General features: G+C 38.1%; 1 long non-coding RNA gene across 1 annotated transcript in view; it reads left to right on the top strand.

The window, feature by feature from the left end:
• Positions 1 to 499: 499 nt before the first annotated feature.
• Positions 500 to 26,240, top strand: part of LOC137193598 (uncharacterized) — a 64,475-nt gene continuing 38,734 nt past the window's right edge. The window contains exon 1 of the long non-coding RNA XR_010930857.1: positions 500 to 563. This is a non-coding gene — a long non-coding RNA (uncharacterized lncRNA). The remainder of the gene's footprint in view (positions 564 to 26,240) is intronic.

The following is a 26,240-nucleotide window of genomic DNA, read 5'->3' as shown; positions in this document are numbered from 1 at the left end:
CTCAATCTAAAAATTATCTCTAACAAAAGGTGTCCAACAAGGTTCCATACTTGGACCATTTAATTTTACTATTTATATTAACAATATAATTTCATCTGTGAATACTTGTAATGCATCTTTATGCAGATGACATTATTTTGTACTGTTTTGCTGAACACTAAACACTCAGAATTAAAACATCTGCAACTGTCTTTCAATACTGTGTATAATATGCACAGGCCTGTGAGCCTCTGCACCCTAAATACATTAATATTTTAGTCTTCTCAGTGGATCTGCAGGAACCTTTTTGACATCTAGAGATTGATGTCCTTCGAGCAGCTAAACAGCTAAAGTCTCCTGTTATCAGGATCTGATGAAATGTAGAGTTGAGTCATCTGCCTAACTTTGATAACATCATACTCAGTCCACCACTTGGGAGTTTGAGGTATGGGTGGATCATCTCCATGAGGAAATTTATCAATAATACCAAAAATACCTCCTAACCACACATAAGCCAACACTCGACTCACTCCCAAGGATACTTTGTCCATTTGGATATCATCTTCATCCTACAGTCTTTCTGGGTAAGGAAAATTCTATATTTAAACTCTTTGCTCTCCCTGTTTTTTTTGGAGCTTCCAATATGTGAAGTTGTCCAGTTTAAAGAAAGTGGCAGGAATAGACTAAATACAAAGTGGACAAAAGAATGTAGAAGCTGCCACAAAAGCATCCTGCAACTCACAACCAACTTAAATAAATGCTCGTCAGGTATTTGTGGTCATTACTATGGGACTGTGGAATGATCAAAATTGTGTTTTCCTGCTTTATTCATTTGCTGATACTTACAAAAAGGAAGTGGGAACAGTGGAACAAGCCCCATTTGAGTATTTTTTCGTTCTCTTTGGTAGATAGCAGGCAGCCAACATCCCTTGCAAGTCAACAACAAAGGAAGTGTCAAAATAAATAGCAGAATTCTGTGCTTTAAGGCTATGTAGGCAATAGCCCACTGTGTGTGCATTCAAGTGCTGCCAGTCCAAGTCCAGAGGAAACCTTTTATCAACCTGCTCCTTACACTCAAATCTTCCCCTCCTTTCTTTTTCTTCCTGCCTTTCTCTCTTCTTTCATCCCATCTCTCCTTCCCTTTGTGTCCCAGCACTCAAGCACACTCTGAGCCCTCTGGTTGAGAGCACTCTGGTGGAAAACAAAACATACAGCAGCCTTTCATGAACCTGCCCTTCAACAAGCCTTTTCTTTCTTTCTTTTTTTTTGCTTCCATGGGAAGGATTTTTATTTTATGCCTCTGAAATGGATTGGCCCACAGACTGAAGTGTGTGTGTGTGTTTTAGTGTATTTGTGTGTGGGAGAAATCACTCTCCAGTGTGAAAATATAATTCAGATTGTGATAGAGTTTGAGGAAACAATGATGCAGTTTCAAACATATATAACATTTTTATTTTGTCAGACTGGGTTCAGGGTAGCTTGCCGAAATTCCTCTCCTCTCTCTCTTTCTCTATGTCTCTATGTTCTGTTTTATTGTTGCCTTTTTTTAATGCTAGATAAGAATAGTTCGCCCACATCAGCTGCTTAGCCCCATGTGCCACAATACCACGTGCCATCATTTTTGTTAAAATATATGAATTACTGTAATCTATAACAACCTACTTTCTTACTTTGAGAATAATTATTATTTTTATTATTTTATTATTATTTTTTGGATTATATCTATCATCAGAGAACACGTGAGAAAGTGCAATAGGATAATTATTGGTCCGATCTACTGTGCTTCTGTTTTGGAGAAGCATGTTGGCAGTGTGGGGCAGGAAGACATATTGGAGATACACACCACAGTGATGTATTGTACTTTTTAATAATATTCAAATGTGAAAGTCAGTAATTACAAGGGCTGCTCCCAAAACTTCAGTAATTCACATGATTAGTTGAGCCATCCTCAATTGTACACTGAGTAACAAAGTATGGCAGGATATAAACAATACTTTGTTTCTTCTCCCTTGCTTCTGCTTGCTACTTCGATGTCCTGAGTTCCAGCACTGAAGCTAGGTTACAAATGAAATCTGCTAAACTTCAAGTGAACCAGACACTGGAACTGCTTCTTGTAGAAGAGCTGGTTCAAAGTAAGCAAGAATAAGTTAATAATCCCTGTCTCCAGAGGAGAAATATATTCCACAGTTGTGTCATTTACATACTGTGTCTACTTAACTGGCTAGCTAGCAACTAGTAAATGAACAGTCAGGAAACACCAGATTTTTGTGAGTTGTGAGTTTGGAGGGTGTGTGGACTAAAGATCTTTTAATCAAATCTTGATTCAATTTATCCCGACAAAGCATCAGGTTTTCGGTTTTGGGCCATTATGTAGCATAAACCCTTGGGCTCTGGGTTTTGGTTATTTTTAAAGTTAGCAAGAAATTTCTCTTATCTGACTGTGCTAATTGTCTGTGTCCATGCCTGCCATGTGTTGCAAACAGATATGCAATGCCTAGTGAGATAGAGTGTAGCCAATGTTTTGTTAATGGTCAGTAATGGATTATGTGAAGCATAAATAAACCTTTGGGTTGGACATGCGTCTCAAACTTTAGCAGTACCAGTCAGGTTCAGTCAGGTCAGGTATTGAAGATGTGTTTGAGTCTTAGTTTTGTCCATGCAGAATTCATGTGTGAACCCTGTGGCTTCACTGTGAGAACGAGACTCTTGGAGTGCTGTGTGTGGTCACCGTAGCTAAACTAGTTGTTGATGGTCAGAAAATGCCTCCAAACACTCAGCTGGCTGCTTTTGAAACCACAGTGTCTCAATTTCTATTTGTATACTTGTGAACTACTAAAGATGAAATGAGCTTTGGAGCTGTTGGAGGCAACTATGACAGAGCTGCAGAGTGACAGAGTGTAACTTAAGGAATAATGTAACTAAATCCCTGTACTAATGAGTTAGTACTTACATAATTACTCTTTCAATGAATAATGAGTACAGTACAGGTCAAAACATAAAAGTCATATATCTTCTAATGAGTTTGTGTGGTTTATGTTGCCCTGCTCACATTGCTTTAGATCATAAACTCTGAGCAGAGAGACCACAGACATTAAATGGTCGTCTTGTCAGGAGACACAGTCAGCAATACAAACAGTTAGTTGTGAGACTGTCCATTGGCCAAGCACATCAATCATCATTCCACAGGTTATTTAGTTTTCTGACCCCTGATCCATGATCTTTCATTGTGAGCTTGACCCTCCACTGCTGGCACCTGGCCTTCTCTGTGCCACCCTCTCGCTCCAAATACTCTCACTGTTTGCACATACACTGTAAGGGCAAAAGGTACAAAATATTTCCATCAGGAACCAATGATACAGACTTTTAAGGCTTAAATTGGCACAGTTGGCCATTGCAGTGTTTTCATGGAGGTGCTAATGAAACATTGTGTTAGTGCAGTGAGTTGCAAGTCCGCAACCACATCATTACTGCGGGTGTGATTTTCCTGAGGTGGGTTTGGTATGAATACTTAATTCTCAGTGTGCAAGTTTTACCATTAATGCACTACTGCCCATGGCAGCCGCATCCTTCCTGTAGACACTTAAAATTTGGTTAGATTCACTAGGCTTCATTGTTATTCAGTGACAAAATACATATATTATACAAAGTTAAAAGTTTGTATTGTTTTATTATAAGTAGCAATGAGAAAAATGCTAAATCAGTGTATTACGTTTTTCTAGCATACTATGAAATACGGTTCCGAGTCAATCCAAAGGATCATAACATGACTGATCCAGCCAGTTTTAGTGGAATGGTGGCTCTATAAAGCCTGATCCATGTCTGACCCAATTCACGTTGCACTCACATGCCCTCCAGACAAATAAGAGCGTTTTGTAATCTGGCGCCCCTATCAGAAGGGCAACATCTGCAACACTATGGTTAACGTCTGGTTAGGTTCAAGTACAAAAAACACTTGGTTGTTAAGGTTAGAGAAACATGTGGTGTAGGTTAAAGTTACTACTTCCTTAAAGTTAGGCCACCATCGTTGTCACAGCGACAATAATAACCACGGACTTAAGGTTAGGGGACGATTGTAGTTACAGTTTTTAAAAAAAACTGTTCTGACTGTTCTGTGGTTGGAAACAGGAAACGAACAGCAGTCTCCTGTGGCAAAGTCCACTGTGGTGTTAATGCCTTTATCCATCCCTCCAGCCTCTGAATAAGGAACATTTGTCAACTTACTGAATATAGATGTAATCTCAACTACACCACTGCTCCAGATCATAATTACTACAGCCATTAGATGGTATCTGTCATTTAAACGTAACTATAGGTTGTTTTTTGGCGACTGACATTAAGACTTGTTGTGTTGTTTTTCTTGGAAGGACAGTCTCAAATCTAAATATGTTTTGATTGCTTTACTAATAACTTTATTTTAATTATTAAATAATTAAATTATCAATTTAGTAAAGGCTTATGTTATGCTACAATGCACTGTGCAACTGTATTAATAGGAAAACATAAACAAAATATATATATCAAAAAAAAAAAGATGAAATTTGGCAGGTCAATACCTCCTTACTATAAAACAGGTGCCAATAGTATAGACAAGTATATGAAAAATACTTACACAAACACTTGTTGGTTTATGAAAAGGGCTGGACACCTCAGTAAGTTAGTAATATACTGTACATATATCATGTAAATTGTCACTTGTAAATGTATGAGAATATTAGGGCTGTACCCAGAGCAGAAATGAATCACCAGTTAAGCCTGAATATTCAGTTTTTTTTAAAAAGCATTCTATTTTTTGCAAAATGCCAACAGCTTACATGTTTAGTGTCTTTGTTCACCATCTGTGATGTGAAAACATCGGATTAAAGTGTTAAGGCGCAACAGTGGAGAAAACTGAATTAAAAGTTCTAAACTTTGAATGAAACAAACCTTAGCGAGTTGTTTTATTTTAGTTTACTTGCGAATGAAATATGCTATATCATTAGAATTGTCTCACTTTGCCTAATATATTCATCATGTTGCAATTTTTGTAATAAACCTCTCCAGGGATTTCTACAGGTTTACTGAAATTTTTCACAGTCTGTTTACTGAAATTCTAGGAAACAGACAGGGGAACTGCTCCAATATGCTTTTCACGTATTTTAGTATTTTTCAACAGACAGAAACTAACATCAGAAGACGTTTTACAGCGGAGCAATATTAATTGAACACGTACCTTTAATGACAACCACTCCGACTTGTCACTGCATTTGCATGAAGTTGAACTCTGCTGAACTTCTCACCGCTGACATCTCCCCACCAGCCCTCGCTCCACTCGCTGTCACTCCTCATCTCCCAGCAACCATCTGAAATGAAAGTTGGCTTTGTCTCTTTGTCACTGCTGGTGTGAATGCAGTTACCCTGCCTCTAAAGCTGCTTTAATTGAATTTGATGCAGCATTTTATCATTCAGAAACCTTTTCTCCTGGAACTACTACTAAGCAGACCACAATACACTCACCACTGGTGTCCAAATCTGTGGTTGGTCACATGTTATGAAGTCCTGCTGGTGACTGTTGACTGTAAAAGGCTTGTAGACTGCACAGAAGGAAAAGACATATGTCAGTCATGAGTGCATTTTCTTGATGTTCATGTTGACAGCATCCTTTTTATTGACTTGCAGAGTGACAACTTGTGAAAGACATGAACAGAGTGCAGTAAACAGAGTTTGGAGTCTTTATACAGTGTCAGTACTGTTGACAAGATCAGAGAGCTGCTTTCTTCCTTCTGTCTGTAAGAAAAGCAGATTCAAGTACTTGCTTCTATCACAGCAGGGTTTGGGTCACTTCAGGAGAATTGCATTAATCTATCATTTATAAGTCACTCATACAATGTGGTAAGAAATCCAGAATATAAGAAAACCCTTATCATAATACAACCTAAAGCCTCTATTCTTGTAAAAATTTAACGTGAAATACATGAAATATAATTGAGAAAACGCTCTTACCACAAAGTCCATTTAGTGTTTGGTCTGGAGCTTTCAGTCATATCACATGATCTTAATCAGCAGATGGAGTTGCCCAGGCATCATGGAATTGTTTCTGAGCATTAAAGAATAAGACTGTTGATTTTCTGTTTTTCCTACTGTCAACAAAGCCCTATTTTCTCATTGTAAACAAGTCTCATGTCATCCTACTTAAAAGTAATTTACGAGTTTTCAAAGTCTGATATATCTTATTCCTCTGTGCCATAGACCCTCTGTTGGTGTCCAAAAACTCTCTGTAAACGGAACCGTGTTCCCACGCATGCACAGTAGCAGCTGCCATACCAGGAATCTCATTCCTGAGGGTTACCATCTTATCACTGCTTCTACTCTGGAGCCGTTTCTAAACATATTAGTAACCACACTCTTCAGGGCGAAGGAACATGTCACCCAGTGTGGTGGTGTGACTCACTGACGTTTTTAATTTTAGTTTTTAGACACCAACAGAGGTCTACAGCACATAGGAATAAGATATATCAGGCTTTGGATACATACTCAACACTTGGCTCTGCACATGACATTAATTGATAGGAAAAATATAGAAAATCAGCTGAATCCTTTTAAGGATTTCTTGCTCACATTGGATTAATCGATCGCTGTTGGTGTCAGTGAACATGAACATTACATTCCACATTGTCAGTTGACCCTGTGTTTATATTATCTCATGACCTGGCTCAGGAAGTCACAACAAAAAAGGGAGACCATACCATGGCAAACATTTAAACAGAGAAACTTTATTGCGCAATAATAACCAAATTAGACCAAATTAAATCATATTGGAGGTGCCAATTAAATAGAAATAAAGAGGTGATGACTAATTAAAATATGAAAGTGAAATCAGTACTATGTGTGAGATTTTAATGGTGTGTGCATGTAAATGTATAGGTGTGTTTATGGGTGCAGAAAGCAAAATAACTAAACTAAATGGCATAACAAACCAAACCAAAAGGTGAAGGGAGAGCAGAGAGAGAGAGTAAATGATTACAGCTGTGGCTTAAGTAACTTCAGGACACTGGCCACTGAGTAACTGCAATTAGTCACCTACAGGGCAGAGACACAGATTAGAAACAAATACAAGCTCCCAGATGACACCACAGGGGCCATCACAATAAATATACTGAAAGTTGCAGCTTTTATGCTACAAACAACCCATAATACAACAGTCTCTTGCTGGCTCAATGGTACTCATCCATCCAAAGAGAAACTCTGCTGTTGTGAATACATAAATGTCTTGTCCTTGAGTACAACATGACTTTTTCAAATCTAATTTCCAGAAAAAATATTGTTTTATGTGGTATATCAGCTATGTTAAATTGTATGTTGGAGGAGGCCTGAGGTGTTTCAATTTTGATATCATATTTCAGTTATATAGCAGTTTTTATAAAACTTTTAACACCAAGTAAGGTCAGCTCACTGCCTCAAGACAGAACATCCATCCAACTGGTGATGTCCTGTGTCACTCCCAGTGGATTGTCCTGAGAGAATCTTGAGGGAATAAAGTAGCTTAGTCTGATTCTTGAATTGTGTCAAGCTCTTGTCAAGTTGATTCTTGTCACCCCTGATCTTGACTCAGACTCCTTCTTGGACACCAGGGGACTGTACTATAAAGCAGGATTTGGGGTTAGCGAGGTAAATTCAGGTTTAACTCTGGGTTTTCAGGGTTACAACAGTAGTTCACATTGCCATGGTAACTTATGCTGACCAGCTAACCTGCTCTGAAGCTGGTTAACTTCAGAGGATTGGATCACAACCTGTCAACACCTCGACCACTGACAAATCAGATCACTGGAAAAAAAAAGGAGTCATCATTCCTACAGGATCCCGACATGGACAGAAGTCCTGAGTTTAAAATAAAGTGACAAGTAAAAAAGAGTGATATATTGTTATAGGTCAATAGAAACATTTTATTGTTAGCTGCATTTTAATTGTGCATACTTGATTTTATCCCCGGAGTGATAGCTGACAGTGTGGATGATTTTAAGCTCTGACTCCATTCATGCATGTTGAATTAATAAATGTAATAAAAATATAAATAACTAGCTAAATGTAAGGGGTGGGGTGGTGACCAGATTGAGACGAACGGATGGAGGGCAGTAGTGAGTTCCGCAGTCTGACAGCTTCAGAGACTCCTGCTGGATGACAGAGGGACAAAAAGCAAGTGTGAGGGGTGGGAGGGGTATTCCACAATGCTTTAGGCCTTCTGAACAGAGCGTGTGTGAAAAATGTCCTGAATGGAGGGGAGAGAGACACCAATTTTCTCAGCTGCCTGCACGACTCTCTGTAGAGCCTTGTGATCAGTGGCATGGCAGGTCCCATACCGGAGGGTGATACAGTTGGTGAGGATGCTCTCAATAGTTCCTCTGTAAAAGGCGCTGAGGATGGGAGGGGGTAGGTTCACCTTCTTCAGCCTCCGTAGGAAATGCAGTGGCTGCTGGGATATTTTGGCCAAAGAGTTGGTGTTCATGGTTCAGGAAAGGTCCTCTGTGATGTGTACACCAAGAAACTTGGTGCACTTTACCCTTTCCACTGTGGAGTCGATGTTCAGTGGGGAGTGTTGGGGGACCTTCTGGAGTCAACAATCATCTCCTTTGTTTTGTTAACATTTAGAGACAGATTGTTGTTCTTACATCAGTCAGACAGTTGTTTCACCTCCTCTCTGTAGGATGTTTCATTGTTGTCTCTGATGAAACACACTACTGTGGTATCATCAGTGAACTTAATGATGTGGTTTGTGCTGGATCTAGAGGTGCAGTCATGGGTCAGCAGCGTAAACAGCAGGTGGCTGAGCACACAGCATGACTGTGCTAGAACCGTTGCTGCCGATCCATACCGACTGGAGTCTGCTGTTGAGAAAATCCAAGATCCAGTCACAGAACGAGATGCTGAGTCCCAGCGGGGCTGTGTAATGATAATTGGAAATAAAAACAAAAGATTGTGTTTTATTGGGAAAATAATCCACAAACTGTTAATTGGCTCCCATAATTATAAATGCAACATTTAAGTCATTTACTACCTTTCCACCCTTTCCCATCCAACTAAATAACAAAACATACTCACCCTATAGTTAAGTCATATGTAATAATTCCTACATGTATTTTAAGCCTTAGCCTAATGTTAATATGAGGACATTATTTCTAGTGTTTCTACATCTTATTCTGTTGTATGATTACAGGCTAATTTACATTTCACTTCACTGAGTATAACTTTTTGCTGTACCTAAAACAGAAGTTTTCTGCAGGTACTTGGTATCATTGTTTCATCTCATATCATATGAAGTACTTCATTCATGGTTCTGATGGTGTCACTCATAATTAACAACCCCGCCTCTTTCACATGAACGTGCTCGTAGCTGGAAAACCCTGGCTTGACTGAGCTAGTTGCTAACCAGCTTCGTAGTACTGGTTATCTGGAGGGCCAATGTTAGGCTCAGTGAAGCCATATGACTAAAAGATAACCTGGGTATGCTGAACTTGCTTTGTAGTACAGGCCCCTGATGCACTTGATGATACAAACACAGGGTGAGAAGCTGCATGACAAAAAATAATTTCTAACCCCACAACCTCTAATCACTCTCTTCAGCAGATAGAGACTCAATCAGAACCCCAGAATCAAGGAAAAGGAAATCAGTGCAGCAATCCTTTAAAGGAGAGCATAAGCCAGAAGATTAATCATCTCTGATATAGGAGGACATAGAACAGGCTGAGGGCAGTTTGAATGGCTGTGGCTGTGTGTGCATTTATATATACCATACTGTAGGTGGGTTTTTATAATTATCAGAAAGACTAAATCACTGGAATAGGGATACCTTGCTTTTCCTGTCAAAGTGACAAGTTGTATAAACTAAACTTTCCTTCTTATTGAAATGTCCCCAGTCCCTATCCATTCAAAAACTGGATGGCGGTAGGACTGTGTGTGTGTGTGTGGGTGTCTGGAGGAAGGGAAATGCTACTGACATGTGTAAGGGGTCTTTGTCTAGTGGGCTGAAATAAAGCCTTTGAAGAAGTGGCCTCATGGCTTCAGTGGAGCCCTTTTTATTCACACACACACACTCACTCACACACACACACACACACACACACACACACACACACACATACATTCACAGTACGTGAATGTTGCTACAGTGCCACTACAGTGTCTTACATTGTTCACACTTGCCTTAACATAGTTGGATAGGTTGACAACTTTTGATACATTGCTGCCACAGGAGGACAAACTTGAGACTCTAGCACAGATGAAAGTCTTAACTTTTAGAAAAAAAAAACAAAAAAACTGTTTACAACAGAGCATAACATCTTTACGCCAACGTGGGAAGCCACCAATGTCCTGCATTTTATTCCCATAACTCTGTGTTACAGTGGTATCATGGTGTTTATGCAATGAATTGTTAACACATCATAAAGAAAATAGTTGGCACAGAAGCGTGTGCTTTAGTGGCAGGGAACGGAATGTAGAGATAGACAGAGATAGGCTGGTGTTTTATTGATCACGTTAATGGCACCATAACAAAATGAGTTCAACTAGGATATATTTTATATAAATACTCTTCCTGGAGTCCAACAGACAGAAGGCAGTAATGTGCAGTAGCTGTTATTAAGGGAACATAAGAAGCACTAGAAAGTGCCCCTATCCCTCCAGCAATGCTGTACAATCCTCAAACTTTCTTAATTTCATAAGACATGTTAAAAAAGGACTTCACCCAAATGACAAAAAAAAAACATTATCTCTCGATTTTTCTTTTAGAAAGCAATGTGAACAGCAGAGTAATCCATGTGTTTCAGTTTGGATCAATGCATTAAAAGTTCTTATTAATATCTTGCTTTGGTTTTTAATGAAAATATCTGCTTTATAGAGGGGATAAAAGTACTGGCAGAGTCAGCAGGAAGGGCACTAAGGTCTGTGATGGATAAAATGAATTTGTATCCTGACCTTAGGTTTTCAACCTTTTTCAAAACTTCATGATTCAATGGTGGGCTCCGTTTTATTTTATGCTGCAGGAGTGTGGGATTTTAAGGATACCCCTGACAGTACTGCTGTTCAGAGTTGAGCAATGCATAAATTTACAACAAAGCGGGCTGTTGAAAGGGACATGGGAGTCATGATGGGAAGTCATGTCTTGTAAAGCATGGTGAGTTTGTGGAACTGACGTGTTCAGTTGCCAGAAGAAAGACTGACCACAAAGATCTTTAACTGGGATTGAGCACACAGTTACCCTTGGTCGAGAGAGGTTGATGCAATATGTTCTCTTTCTGATTTACATTTTATTTTCAGGAATAACTTGCAAGATTTCAGAGTGTCATGCTGTACTGCGGTACGGTCTGATTCAGCAGCTTATCTGTGAATTTATGTGAAGATTATTGGGTAGCCTGTTACACACTCCTTTCAAGTAGCTCACAACAAGAGCATGCTGACTCCTCACATGTTTTAAACAGAGAATACCGACTTCTGGCCTCTAACAGGTGATTTAGACTCCTGCGATTTAAATGCAACAGGCTGAATAATTCCTCTATAAGTCTATCCTTTTGGTTAACCAAGATCAGTGTGCTGCTAACTGAGATCTGAATAGGATATAATGTGATATGTGTGGTTGTCATGACTTTTAGATGTGTTTTGTATGTCTTTGAAAAGTGTCATATGTGTAACTGTTTGTTTAATCTATGTGTCAACCTCTTAAATGGAGCTACCTAAGGACACAAAATTAATTTCAGTGTAAGATGACAATAAAGCGGTATCCTATCCAATCCTATCCAATCCTATCGTATCCTGTCGTATAAGGGATGGGCACTGTTTGTCCAGGTTCTGAGATATCCGACTTACAACTGAGATTAATGGACTTTCATTTTTGTGATGCTCATACCACGAAAATATTACATTTCAAAAGTTCACCATCAACATGTCTTTCCAGAAATAGTGTGCCAGTTACTCTGGATACTATGAGGAGGTTTTCATGGGTACCAATACTGACTGTTCACAGTGAGGTTTGCGGATTATCCAAACCATCTTGACAGTGCTGACATTTGAGGGAAAGGAGAGCTGGACAGTCCAAACAGAGGAAGCCAAAGGTTATTAGATGTGTTGCACTATCCATTTTTATTTAATATTCATTTAATAAACTGCTCCACAAAAGAGGCATGGTTTACAGATAGTTATGAGACAAGAATCACTGGTGCAAATGTATCTCTTGAATAAACTCATTTCCCTGGTAGTGAAGTACAGTGAGTCATTGGCACTAGCATGTTCCTGGCTGGCTAGCATGTTAGCGTTTAGCTTGCCAGCTACAGTAGTTCATCAGCTAGCCTTGCGAGTCACTACATCACACACTTCCAGCACCTATTTTACAGGTGAATTTCACGATGTGACTTTTAAATGTGAACAGGGTATAATAACAAGAATAGAAGGGTTATAAAAATGTTTAAAAGAGAACCCCTAAAAAAAAAAAAAAAACAAACCACCTCTTTGCCTCTGCCTATTTCATTGACATCTATAAGTTCTTGATATATCATGCTAAATGAACACGACTGCTAACATATAGCTGCTTAACATCCAACTGTAAGTAAAATAATAATCATTTGAGGGTTTTAGAGACAACACTGACAAATGAATACTGAACTGATGCTGCCAGTAAACAGCTGAATGGTTGGTTCTGTTCAAAATTGGAGGGGAAATGGTACTTCATTACCCCCACATTTCACCATTGAAGATGAAAGCAGGATCAGATAGGTCAGTGGGGTCACTGTGGAGCTGCCTGGGGTTTCCCTCTCACCTCTGACAGATGGATGGCCTTCAGGCAGAGCATGTGAAGGGGCCCTCAGTGCTGACAATGCACACACTGCTTCCTTCCTCTGGGTGCCTCTGAACACACACACACACACACACACACACACACACACACACACACACACACATACACACACACACACACACACACACACACATACACACACACACACACACACACATACACACACACACACACACACACACACACACACACACACACACGACTGTGTAAACAGATTTACGTACCCACAATATGATGAATACCTGGTGCACACACACACACACACACACACACACACACACACACACACACACACACACACACACACACATACATGCACACACACACACACACTGAATCTTTTTCTCCCTCTTTTTTTCTTGCAGTCGAGTGTGATTGACAGATCACATTCTACCAGACACTGAATGCCAAACTGTCAAACATCTCAATGCTGCAGTTATGTCCAGTGGACTATTGTGTGTGTGTGTGTGTGTGTGTGTGTGTATGTGTGTGTGCGTATTTGTGAATAGATTCCATTCATTCAGTTGCAAAAGTGTGTCTTTAGATTTAGATTTCTTTAACTCATGAATTGAACATATTAGTACTATATGTTCATGGGCTGTTTTTTATTAATAGACATAAGCAATAATCGCTGATTGCCTGTAACAGTCCCTATATGGAAACTGGAAGGACTAATGCAAATGCCAGATTTTGAGTTTGAGTCTTTTTGTCATTGTGTGACCTTCTGGCAAAGAATGTCATTAAATCAAGTTGCCAATAAAAATTGAGCTGCCATAGAAGCAGTCTAGCTACACAAAGGGTATACTGTGTCCTCAACATAAATGAAATGAATCTCCATCCATCCATCCATTTTCTACTCTTGCTCTTGGGTGTGGGTGGTTGGAGCCCAGTATCTAACGATTACCAGTCTATCACTGGGATAGCACAAACAGATCAGCACATTCACACCTACAGGCAGGAGAGTTTCTTATTCACCTAAACCTACATGTTTGGACTGTGGGAGGAAACCCACACAGACACAGGGGAAACTTGCAAACTCCACACAGAAGGGCCCCAGCTGGCCACGAGCAAAACCAGTTTCTTCTTACTGTTCGGTTCTAACCATTTGATGGATAAGACCTGATTCAGAACTATAAATTGATCAGATTAAAATCTTGATTTGATATGAATCTATGAACAAGTTTAACTGGGGGATTTTTAAAATGACATGAAGTGGTCAGCTAGTTTAGATCATTTCTTTAGAGATGAGTTTCCACAAACACTAAACTCAGAGAGCATATTAACCAGACAACAGCCAAACTTATTTATTTTAGCCATTATGGACATAACGTTAACTAGCTACAGCTTGTCTAATATACTGCTGATGTTTGTCATTCCTGCTTTTTGCTAATTAAAGAGAGACACACACGTACAGTACCACATAAGGGTAACGGTTTGATTCCAGCCTCAGATGCCTTTGTGTACCCCTTTCTCTACCCCGTGTCCTGTCTCTCTGCACTTTCAGCTATTGAATAAAGGCAAAAAATAATCTTTTTTAAAAAAAGATAGAAGGTTTAAAAGACATTAAGACATTAACTGTTTCTTCTAAATCATGACATAAAGCTTTTGCAATGTCATTTTGTTAAAAATAAATAGCCATACTTAAACCTACACTCTTTCTTTTTTTGGCACATCATACCTTATGATGTTTTTATGGCAAACTTGTTTGCTAATTGCCTATTTACACATCTAACAGAGCAACATTAGCATCCATTTGGAACCATGTAGTTCTTGTCCAAGAACTGTTTAGCTGCTAAATGCTCCACTATGTTAAAGCTAGTCACAAACTTCTGTCTGCAAATGTCTGTTTGTAACAACAAAACAATTAATGAGCTGAAAGAGGTAAAATGTTCTGCACAGCTGAATTCCATATAAGTTTGTCATTTAATCCACTGCTAATATAAAAATATTGCTTAGTGCAGCTTTAATTTTCAGGGGAATTATATAATGAGTGCCCTATAAGCATTCAATCTCCTATTTCACTTTGACATCTTAAATGACTAACATGTTTTGGTTCTCTTAACACACCACCATAACACTACTACATACATCTGACTTCACATAAAGGAAGTTGCTTGAATTGTGGTTGCAGGTGATTAGGATCAGGGGCTCCAAGCCATTTTGCAGTCAGGACTACTACTTTTCTTTCATTTCAGCTATTTGCAGCATTTCTGTCTCCCCAAGATCCAGGGTGCTTAACATCCTCATCTCCCTTATCCTCCAAATGATCTTGCTGCTGTTGTGCCCATAAACTGCCTCTCCTTTGTATTTTGTTTGCATTAGGCTCTTTTTTCCTAATTAAAACTTTTGCCTTGTTGATGATGAAGCAGTTTCCTAGGGACAAAGGAATGTTTTGACTCATTCTGCTGTCTTGCTTTGTACAGGCTTTGTGCTCATTATTGAATGTCAGGAATGATGGCAACACTATTAGTTGTTGCACCAATTTAAAAGGAGCCCTATTAAAGAAATGTTTTTTGGAGACATACAGTTCAGTCCATAAGTATTAAAACAGTGTCCCATTTTCTGTTGGTTGGCTCTGAACTCTGAACAGCACATTGGGTTTGAAATGAAACAACTATGGAGTTAAACTGCTTTAATTTGAAGGTGCTTAAATCCACATCAGACGAACTGCTTAGGAATGGAAGACTGTTTTGTACACTGTCGCCCCAGCTTTGGGAGGCAGAAAGTAATCATAAACATGAACTTAAATTAAGTCATCATATTAAATATGTGATAACAAATTCTTTCAGGTCAGTGACTGGCTGAAGTCTCTGAACCATGAAGCCAACACAACAAAAATGTGTCAATGTCACAGTTTTTACAGATTGTACTCTGTTTGTCTGCAGTAAAAAGCCTCTCGTTCACATTTGTTTTACGTTGTTTGATTAGGTGCAACCCTTTGAGCTAAGGATTGGGTATGGCAATGTGTTTACAAACAGAATTGTCTCTAAATGTATAAAAACTTGAAAATCTTCAGACATGCTATTTTGCTCCACTCTCAATATGTAAAATGTAATTTACTGCAAGGAAATAATTTCATCCAGGCAGGAGAATAGTCTAGCACAGCAGTTCTTAACCTTTTTTTTTACTTATTTCTTAAACTCAAGTAATGTCTTCTTGTGACCCCTCGCAGATTGTGGCCTTAGTGTGGACATTATCCATCTTTTCGAATAGTTCCATTTGAACAATTTATGGAGGCCTGAAAAAGTGAAAGTATCCAGTATTTCCATAGAAGAATAAATATTCAGAGAGAAGTTAAAAGAAAAATGTTTTTGTGTAACAGAAATATGGTTTTCCTTCTTTGTGAGATTCATTTTGGGACCCCTTGGAGGTTCCTGAACCTGAGGTTGGGAAACATTGGTGTAACACAATGAAGCATTAAGTGCAACTTGATGTAAGACAGCAGTGTATCTGATGTCCCAGTCATAGAACAAATTCACAAAAATTGCAAAGCTAATGCATCTGACTCAAGAAAATCACCATGTATTTTACAAAATGTAAAATCTTGTGCTTTGGTGAATTTTTATTTCTTTATTTTACCATTTTTAGCAAAAAGACTCACATTGTATCTTTTGATTTATTGTCTAAATCTGCTGATAAATCTGCTGTTTCTTTGTGTATTAAAATATGACTGCAATCTGAATCAGAACCAGAATTGCTAAGCATACTAATAACTGAAATCAGATAAGATGAAGTCTAGATACCAAACCCTCGGGAGAATAAGGGTCCTGTATTGCAACAGTTTTGCCTGTGAGGACTTGGTATTTAAACAAACATCAACAGGAACATTTTTGGGCATGCTGACCTTATCTTAAAACCAAACTGTGAATAATAGTGGAATTTCAGTGAGAAAGGCATAAAGTCTATAGAATGTAATGAAAAATAATGAGACATGTGAAGAGTTAGGGCCTCAATATGTTTTAAATTAAGTGCTTGTCGGAGCATCTAACAGCATCTGAAACACATTTTTTGACAGAGGGAAGAATTCTTTTGACGAGTAAAAGTCAAAGAATTCTCGTAGAGATATCACAGAGGCAATGGGATGCAGCCTAGACAGAAAGCTTTTTGCCCCATCCTCCAGAGTGGCCTCTCAGAACAGCTTGTGGTACAACCTAGTTTGCTTGAAGCACACTGAGGTCTTTAAGTCATGGGTGGGTGATGAGGGAAGACAGCCAGGATAAGGAGGAAGTAGGCGTTTCTCTCTTCATTCCATTGGCTTTCCACAATGACTGAACATTGAATGCTAACCTGCTGCTTCTTTATCTTCTCACACTGCAGAGCTCCTGCATTCTTATTCTAACCCCACCAGACAAAGGACAGGTAGGGAACATGGACAATAGATACAAAAGAATCAAACCTGTGGGTACATTGGAAAAAAAATGTTGGAATGAATTTGAACTGTGAAAGCTTCTAATACTATATAATTATAGAGGGTAAGTGAAGGTTTAAGTGTGGTGTTTAGAAAAGAACGAGATGAAAAGGCAATATCAAACCATGTTAAGATGATGAAGTGATTCAGTCCATCACAGGGGGCAAATGCATTTCTTTATAATGGCTTTCCAAAAGAAAAAAACCCACAAAATGTCTGAAAAGGCAACTCAGCAGTGCAATCACAGTGTTTTAGTGGATTTACAACAGTATTTTATGACAGAAAGATAAGGGAATGACAAGCAGAGCTATAGATACATTTAAAAAGAAACTGTTATTTTCAACTTTTTCTTGAACTTTGTTGACATTCAGAATCTCATCTCATTAGATTTAAATTCAAAACTTTCACAATAAAATCTGTGAGATAAGCTCAAATTAATGTTCCATCAAAATGTTGTGACATTTTGGAAAAAGGTTCAACAGAATATAGATGATGGTTTGAAGATATGACTAAAATAGAGTGAGAACCCTAATGAATATTATGTGAAATACAAAAACCAATGTGGATACAAAACTGAGGAAAAAGTAGGTGGAATCTTGTGTGTAGGAGAAAATGGCAGCAAAAACAGCAGCTTTCATTATGGATGCAAGTATTAAGCATTTAAGCTTCCAAAGCCAAGTCTGCTGTCAGCTGGCGAATGCTGTACAATTGTCCTGTCAGATTGGAATCATTCATACCTTCCTATAAAACTGATTAAACGCAAACATTTCTATTCTCTTGGTCTGAATCAAATCAGAAGAAAAACCACACTGTTGGATATTTGTGCTGGTTCTGAGATCCTGAAAAGAGACTTTTCCCTGCTACTGGAAAAACTGAGTAACTGTCAACTGCGAAATTTACACACAATGGCAAATTTGAGGAAAGGAATTGAATCTTTTAGCAGACTCCTTGGCCTGAATACATGGCTGACATTGGCGTGCCTCACCCATGGGATAAATTTTATTGACAATTTCAATATCTTTTGGAACTGTAAAGATCGCTTTAAACCTGATGGGGTTCATCCAAACATCACTGGATCCAGACTCCTTGGCGCCAATCTATGTCATGCCCTTGAGATGCTAAACACAAACACAAATTTGTGCATAAGTGGGAGGAACAGTGCACATAGACAGACAGCCTGTAACCCCCTCTCTCTTAAACAATAACAGTGTTAATGAGATCAAGAGAATCTGTTGGGCAGCTGAAGGAAAATGGAGGAAAACAAGACTCACAGTTCACCGTAATATATACAAAGAAGCCATGACTGTCTATGGCAAAGCAATACGTCTGGCAAGAAAGGATCACTTTTCCAAGGTTATTATAGAGAATACTGGGAACTCTAGAATATTATTCTCTACCATTGACCAGCTACTCAACACTGCCCCCACCACCCCACCTTTGCATCAAAATGTGAAGAACCCGCATTGTTTTTTAATAACAAAATAACATTTTAATTCAATTAGAGCCAGTATTGCTGCTGATGTAAACACAGATAAGCTCAGCAAATCCTGTAAAAATGATGTAACAGCTGTTGTTAAACCATTACTAAAGAAACCCAACCTACATGGTAATGCACTGACCAGTTATAGGCCGATATCCAACATTCCATTCATTAGTAAGATACTTGTAAAGATAGCTTCAGTGCAAATAAACTCCTATCTTAAAGAAAACAATATCCTGGAGGAATTTCAATCAGGCTTTAGAACATACCACAACACTGAAACTGCTCTTACTAAAAAAATTGGCGACCTCAGACTAAACTGATGAAAATAAGGTCTCAATTCTCATCCTCTTAGACTTGAGCACAGCATTTGATACGATTGACCATGATATCCTAATCAATTGTCTTGAAAAGTGGGTTGGTCTTTCTGACTCTGTGTTAAACTGGTTCAGAACACTAAAACTGCTTTGGGGTTCCACAAGGGAGCTGCCTTGGCTATTATTATTCTCATTAAACATGCTGCCACTTGGTGACATCATAAGAGAACACAATGTATGTTTCCATAGTTATGTGGATGACAAACTACTGTACATCTCTGCTTAACCAAATGATGCTGCAGCTGTAAACTCCATTACTACCTGTCTTCTGGCAATAAATAAATGGATGAGCAATAATTTCTTAAATTTAAATGGGAACAAAATTGAAGTCCTACTAGTCAGCCCCAAAACAAAAAGAGAAATGCTGTCTCCGGAAATTAACTCCCTGGATTAAATCTGAGGTTACAAGTCTTGCTGTTATCTTAGATTCAGATCTAAGCTTCAGGTCCCACATTAACAAGGTGACAAAAACATCATTTCCCACCTTAGAAAAATAGCTGAAGTATGATCATTTATAAATCAAAAAGATGCAGTAAAACTGATTCATGCCTTCATTTCAAGCCAACTTGATTACTGCAATACACTTTTTACTGGCCTCCCAAAAAAACCCTGACAGGCTTCAGCTCATTTCAAACTCTACAGCTCGGTTATTAACCAGAACCAAGAGGAGAGAACACATTAGTCCAGTTTTAGCTGCTCTGCACTGGCTTCATTTAACATTTAGAATTGACTTTAAGGTCCTACTCCTTATATACAAAGCCCTAAATGAGCTAGGACCAAGCTACATCGCTAACTCCCTTGTTAACTATCTGCCTTCAAGAACACTGCAATCATCTGCTGCTGGTTTATTGGAGATTCCAGCAACAGTCGAAAGAAAATCAGGGATGCAGCCTTTATCAATTATACCCCAAAACTATGGAACACACTACTGAAAGATATCAGGGAAGCCAGCTCGCTAAATATTTTTAAAAGAAAGCTCAAAACTTATCTCTTCACTCTAGCTTTTAACTAGCTTTTCTCTCAGTCTGCTTTGCACTCATGCACTACTGCACTTTTTTTAAAATGTTGAATTTTACTAATTTTATACATTCTATGTATTCTATGTTTTAACTTTGTTTTTACTTCATTATTATTATTATTATTATTATTATGTATTCTATTTTATGCGCCAGTTCCATCTTGTGTTACATATGGCAAAATACTTTCTGAGCTTTAGCTTATTGAGTCTCAAATTACCACCACTGAAGTATGCATTCTATGTATCATATTTTCACTTTACTTTATCTTATGATTATTAATATTTTCACATGGGTTTTAATTTTTATCTTATGTACATTTACATGTTTTTATGTTCATTTTATGTCTTTGTTGATGTGAAGCACTTTATGAAAGGTGCTATAAAAAAAGTTATTATTATTATTATTATTATTATTATTGTTCTGTTCAGCACATTGCCTTATTACAAATGAATCAAATGTTGTGAACATCCGTCATATGGATGGATGGGTAACTCATCCATTTGACAGTTTTGTTGACTTTTAATTCTGAGATATCAGAGCTACACAGACCCACAGGGGGAAACAAAATCCATTTTCTCTGTTTACTTGACAGTAAATCATGCTGCAGTTAACTCTGATCGTATGCTTTATTGTCTCTGGTGGTGTGACTTGCCAAGAGCTCAGAACAAAATAAATAGATATTAGTTTAGACTGCATCTCCAGACTCCACTTGATCCATCATGAAAAACAAAGAAGGCTACTACAAAAAGCCGGGAGATGATGAACAAGGTGAATTTGCATGGTTTAGATTAGTCTGTTTCTCATTACTTTTTGACTTCCCTTCCCTGTAATGTCTGAAAACCACTGGGCACTGTAGTTTGTAGCAAAAGTTATTCAAACAAGGGTAGATGGATACGGAAGAAGAATTTCCTCTCATGAATGTAGTCACAGTGTACGGATTGAATTAACACCTGGCTGAGATCAGATCACAATGCAAGTCAGACCACGTCAAGATGTGGTCTGGTTGATCCGACTGCATTCCAATCACAGTGCATTCTGAGTGCATTTACACCTACATTAACAGGTGTTTCTACCTTATCCAGATAGCATATCCAGATATGCATTTTAAAGCCAGGTGTAAATGGGGTATTTGATTTTTGAAGATGTTTCAGAACTGAAGAAGCCTTTTGGATGAGAGGCAAAACATCTTCAAGGGTTAAGTCAAGTTGCTTTAGTCCTTCTGGATATAGTCAGTACTAAAGTTACCAAACATATTCTTTCAAATAATTACTTTTTATACAACCTGGATCTTTTTTTTTCTAGATTTGGCTATCATTCTTATTGATCATTATAGCATGTTACTCACCAGGTTAATTGCTGTGGAGATCTGTGGAGGATGTAATATTACTACAACACAATCCAAAGCAGTAAGCAACATGATTGAGTTTAAGCAACCTCCCAGATTAGCCATATTATATAAAGCACTTATTTGGTGGCGAAACTGAAAGTGAATACAGCCCAAACTGGTAAGTCATGGTAGATCAAAGAGGGACCAAGAACTGGAAAAATCGAATGCATGTTTACAGGGACAGAATGGGACCTAACTTAATATGCCTTCATTTTTCTCCACTAAATACATTTCTAAGTACTGGTGGTTTGCACAACCTCACAGTTTGACTGCTCATGTTTCTTGTTGTTTTGGACTTTTAGTTCCTGTATCGATCCTTTCATAGTTAACATTCAAGACAAAGTGTTAAAAGGAGAAGAGAGACTGACATTCCCAATGTGTTAACCACAAGTCAGTTCATGGTTCCTCATGCAAGAGTAGTTTTGTCACAGTTGGAGCAAAGGTTGAATGTCGACCCGTAAGTCACCTCACAATGCTCTGTGTTCTGTGCAACAGCTACATGCAAAAGTGATACAAACCTGCATCTCTTTTGTGTACTTTGGAAGGCAATTGACTTCACTGTGGTCAATGGAACTGAAGTGTTGACACACAGGACTCTCATTGTTGATAATGTCGAGGGATGGAGTTACTGTAGTTGAAGAAAATTAAGTTGGCAGGCACTGACGCACTGAACATTTCAAGGTGTTAACTGTCAGAATAATGAACACAATACACTCAAGACAAGACTTCCGTGGATGCAGCCTTAATCCAGGACTGTCACGCCCAGACCACAGACACTTCATTCACTCAGTGACTCATAAAATGTGTTATGAGAATGTTGAAAATACCAAAAAGAAACAAAAATTACTCTGACAGAGAAAGGTTTCATCCATTTACAGTATTTTGGATGAGACCATCAAATGTAAAATTAAAGACGAATGCTGCTTGGGACTGCCACTGGTGGGTGGAAGCGACTATACAACAATACCACTGAATTAAACAGTAGTTCCTTTCGTATCTTCTCACCAGTTTGAGTTGCTAAGAAGATTTCTTATTATTGGATGAGTTTATCCTTTCAACATTCTTCTGTTCTGAAAAATGTCTATCCAAGACAGGCATGCAACGGTTCTGGATCAGGGCTATGATGGATGGTTAATGGTTTCTTTACTGACCTGACAAAGATCCAATCAGATCAAAACATTGTCTAATTGAATAAAAAATGTGGTTTGGAGTGTAGGGGTTAATCATTTCTGCGAACAAAATATTTTATATTTTTGATTTAATTACATTTTTTATTTTGAGTATATTTTTAGAATGACTGCTGTTGACTGACTGACTTCATGAAATGACTCATAGAAAACACTGCCATTGCTACGTGACTATAAATTACTGTTACTTGCTGAAAGATTTATTAGTTTTGGCTTCTCACTTTCTTGTGCTGTTAGAAACACGATCAGCTCTCTACCGTGTCAAGAACATGTAGAGCGAGACCCACACAAATTAGTCAGTAATTTAAAGTGTTTTAAATAAGGCACAGTGCAGATTGTAAGTGGATATAATATAAACTTAAAGCTGCAAGTTAAGGTTTGACAACAGTTGACACTTTTCATTACAGGTGGCAATTTGTTTTGGGAGGTTTTGCTGCACTAAAATAGATGTGTCTATAGGAAGTTAGACAAGCTGTGTGATTGCAAGACTGACAGGATTTACTTTTTTCTTGTTCCTGTGATGTGACATAAATTGTTTTTAACGGTTTATTATCACCTGTACTGCAGTTGGCAAAGCTTGTTTTTTTGTATATTGTGATACGTAAAGTACATTAATGCTATGCAACACTATAGCATTCAATGAAAAAATGATTGTACACTTGGATTATTGTGGTTCAATGCAAAAATCAAGACAGTAAAGAGCATTCTTCGCATACTGCTTTTAGGGGCATCACAACATGTTGTACATACAGTAATTCTATCTACAACATTTTCACTTGTAATATAGGATTTGATAGAATGACATGATAACTTCAAACATGTGAATACTGAATAAAGAACTGAATTCTCACAAATCTGCACTTTCACAAAAAGTAAATATAACACAAATTAGGAGGAGTACTCTTACAAAAGCACTGAACAGGGTATAAACAACCAAAAGTTATGTTTGCATTCAGTGTTTCTCACCAAAATGCAGTGTGTGTAACATTATTCTCATAAAACATTTACAATGCTGATTTTTTTTTTTTAAATTTAAACCTTGAATTGTTTATCCATGTTTGCTAGCACTTTCTTCTCTGCCTTTGGTGGCACATTGCTGCACGTTACAGTCAACTGTCAACCAGTGGAATATTGTGAAACCACTGGCAGGAATGTTTCTCATGTCGCCCACATGCGAACTCATGCACGTGCACAATACAAACAATACAGGGACCCACTTGTAAAAACATTGCTCCATAGCACTCCTAGTTGTCAAAAACTCCACAGCGTATCTTTAAAGATAAATCTACTTAGATTCAGAAAATAACTTTAAAAAACTGGAGAGTTCTGAATTGCTCATCAATTTTATACTGCTTCTGCCACATCTAAATCTAGTTTTTGGAGTGAGAACATCATGCACATACTTGTTTCATCAGCTTTTAGAGTTGGTGCTCTGAAGCCCAGGTGTGGTATATGCACCTGTTGCTCTGATACACATAATACAAAGTCTCTTAATCATCTACAAATGGAATTTCAGTATACCATCAGAGATTTCTTTAACTGTAATTTAACTCTTGTGATCTCTTGTGTGGTCATTATACTATATATTAAATGATTATGAACTTTGAATATAATAATTGAAACCACAAGAAGGCTGTATAAAGAGAACATTGAGTTGAAGGTAGCACAAGGGGTCAGACTGTGCTTAGGAACCATGAAGACATAGCAACAGCAAGGAGTACATGTGCTGTGTAATAGACGGGGTGAACAGCCCAGATTCCCATACACCTTATATACTAACCTCAGCATGACTCAGTGGCATGACAGGGGCATTGGTTCCTCATCTCCTGTTTTGTTTCCTATGAATACTTTTAATGCCTGCTACTGCATTTAGACGTGTACATTAGAGTCATATAATACTGTGTTATGCTTTTATGAGTAATATTTTAAGTAACAGGGGGAAAAATAGTTTTTCTCAGGTAGAGTTGAACCATGGTTTAAGTGAATATTTTAGAATCAAGATCAAAACTGTACGTTTACACTATTTTCTGAGCTTGGTGATGATATGGAAACTGCAGAAGCAGGATGGGGGTATGTAAATTGTGATGTAAACTGTGTAAAATGGATTTTTATAAGCAGTTAGTAATTAGTAGTTTGTGATGTGCAGCTTTAACACCTTTGCACTCCACAAAGTTTATCATTTTATATAACTTACTAAAACAGGTTGTTAGATCATCTCCTATCTGATTTTCCTATGGTACTGTAGACATAACTAATCAACCCTATCAACCTGTAATTGGTGTTTCTCTGTGAATCATCTGTTTTTGTTTTTTTTTAGCAAATGTTGGTGCAATATGATATTTAAGTGTCTTTAAATAATCACTTCACAGCTCTGAGGTTTTGTTGGACAATAGCCTTTTTAAATATAATTTGTAATATTTTTTTAAAGCATTTTTAGCATGTCCGACTCTCATGCTGTAGAGCGAGTTTTGCCAATGTGTAATGCATTTATTGTTAACAGTCATATTTCACACACACACACACACACACACACAGGTTTGTATTGGACAAAGCGGCAAGACAGTGTGAAAACAAATGAAGAGTTCCAGAAAGATTTCTCATGCCATCTCCCATCATGCCTACATGACACATACATGCACAGACACCCAGACGCCTGTGCACACACTCACACACATACAGACACACACACACACACACACATACAGGGCCTCAGGCATGGTCTCAGTCCTGGGAAGCCAGTCCCAATTAGTCAAAACCAGAGTAAGTAAGAACATGAAATTAGAATTATGTGTGTCTGAAGTATTTGCATGTGTCCTCCTCACATCTCTGTTATGTTGCCACAACAGCTACATCTTGAATATGCTGTCATATTTTTGCCATAAGGAATTTTCTCTTCAGCCAACATGTCCTTGACAAAAATAAAGCAAGCAAAAGTAGATCAAGTCGTCAGCTGTGTAGCTGAGCTGTTCAGCATGCGACAGCAGTGTTGTTCAGAACTGTAGGTGTAAAACTTTGATATTCTACAAATATGGATCCATTTAGCTTTACTGACAGTTGAGTGTGAACTGAACGGTGACCTCATATGCTAATGATATACAGCCTTATCAGATATTTAATAACCTCTTCCAAGAATTCCCATTACAGAAACTGAATGACTTCAACTTCCTATGAACATGCACTATTATTAATGTCTGCAGAGTTCTCTTCACAGCTGAGGTTTAGATACACCTTTACAGCTGTAAAAAACGAACAACAACCTGCAACCCGAAATTACATTAACACATTGCATGACAAATAAATTAAACTCAGTGGGAGGTGAGGCTTTTTCATGTCTCTTAGCTGTGTCATCTCTTACGAGCACACGGAAGTTACACCTGCACAGTAACAAAGCTACAAGGTTCTCGTCAGACAGCAGCAATATGATGCATTTCTACAATTTAAACTCGCCAATATAAAGCAGCAGCCCTAACCAGCACTACCAGGACCAGTTACAACCCTGAAATACTGCTGTTAAAGACATTTGACTGCACTTCAACTTCTGTTACATGACTCACATTAAGTAACACATGAGTACCTCTGCTATATT

Source organism: Thunnus thynnus, chromosome 12 (assembly GCF_963924715.1).
Source record: "Thunnus thynnus chromosome 12, fThuThy2.1, whole genome shotgun sequence".
Lineage (NCBI taxonomy): Eukaryota > Metazoa > Chordata > Actinopteri > Scombriformes > Scombridae > Thunnus > Thunnus thynnus.
This window is presented reverse-complemented; position numbering and strand designations above follow the sequence as displayed.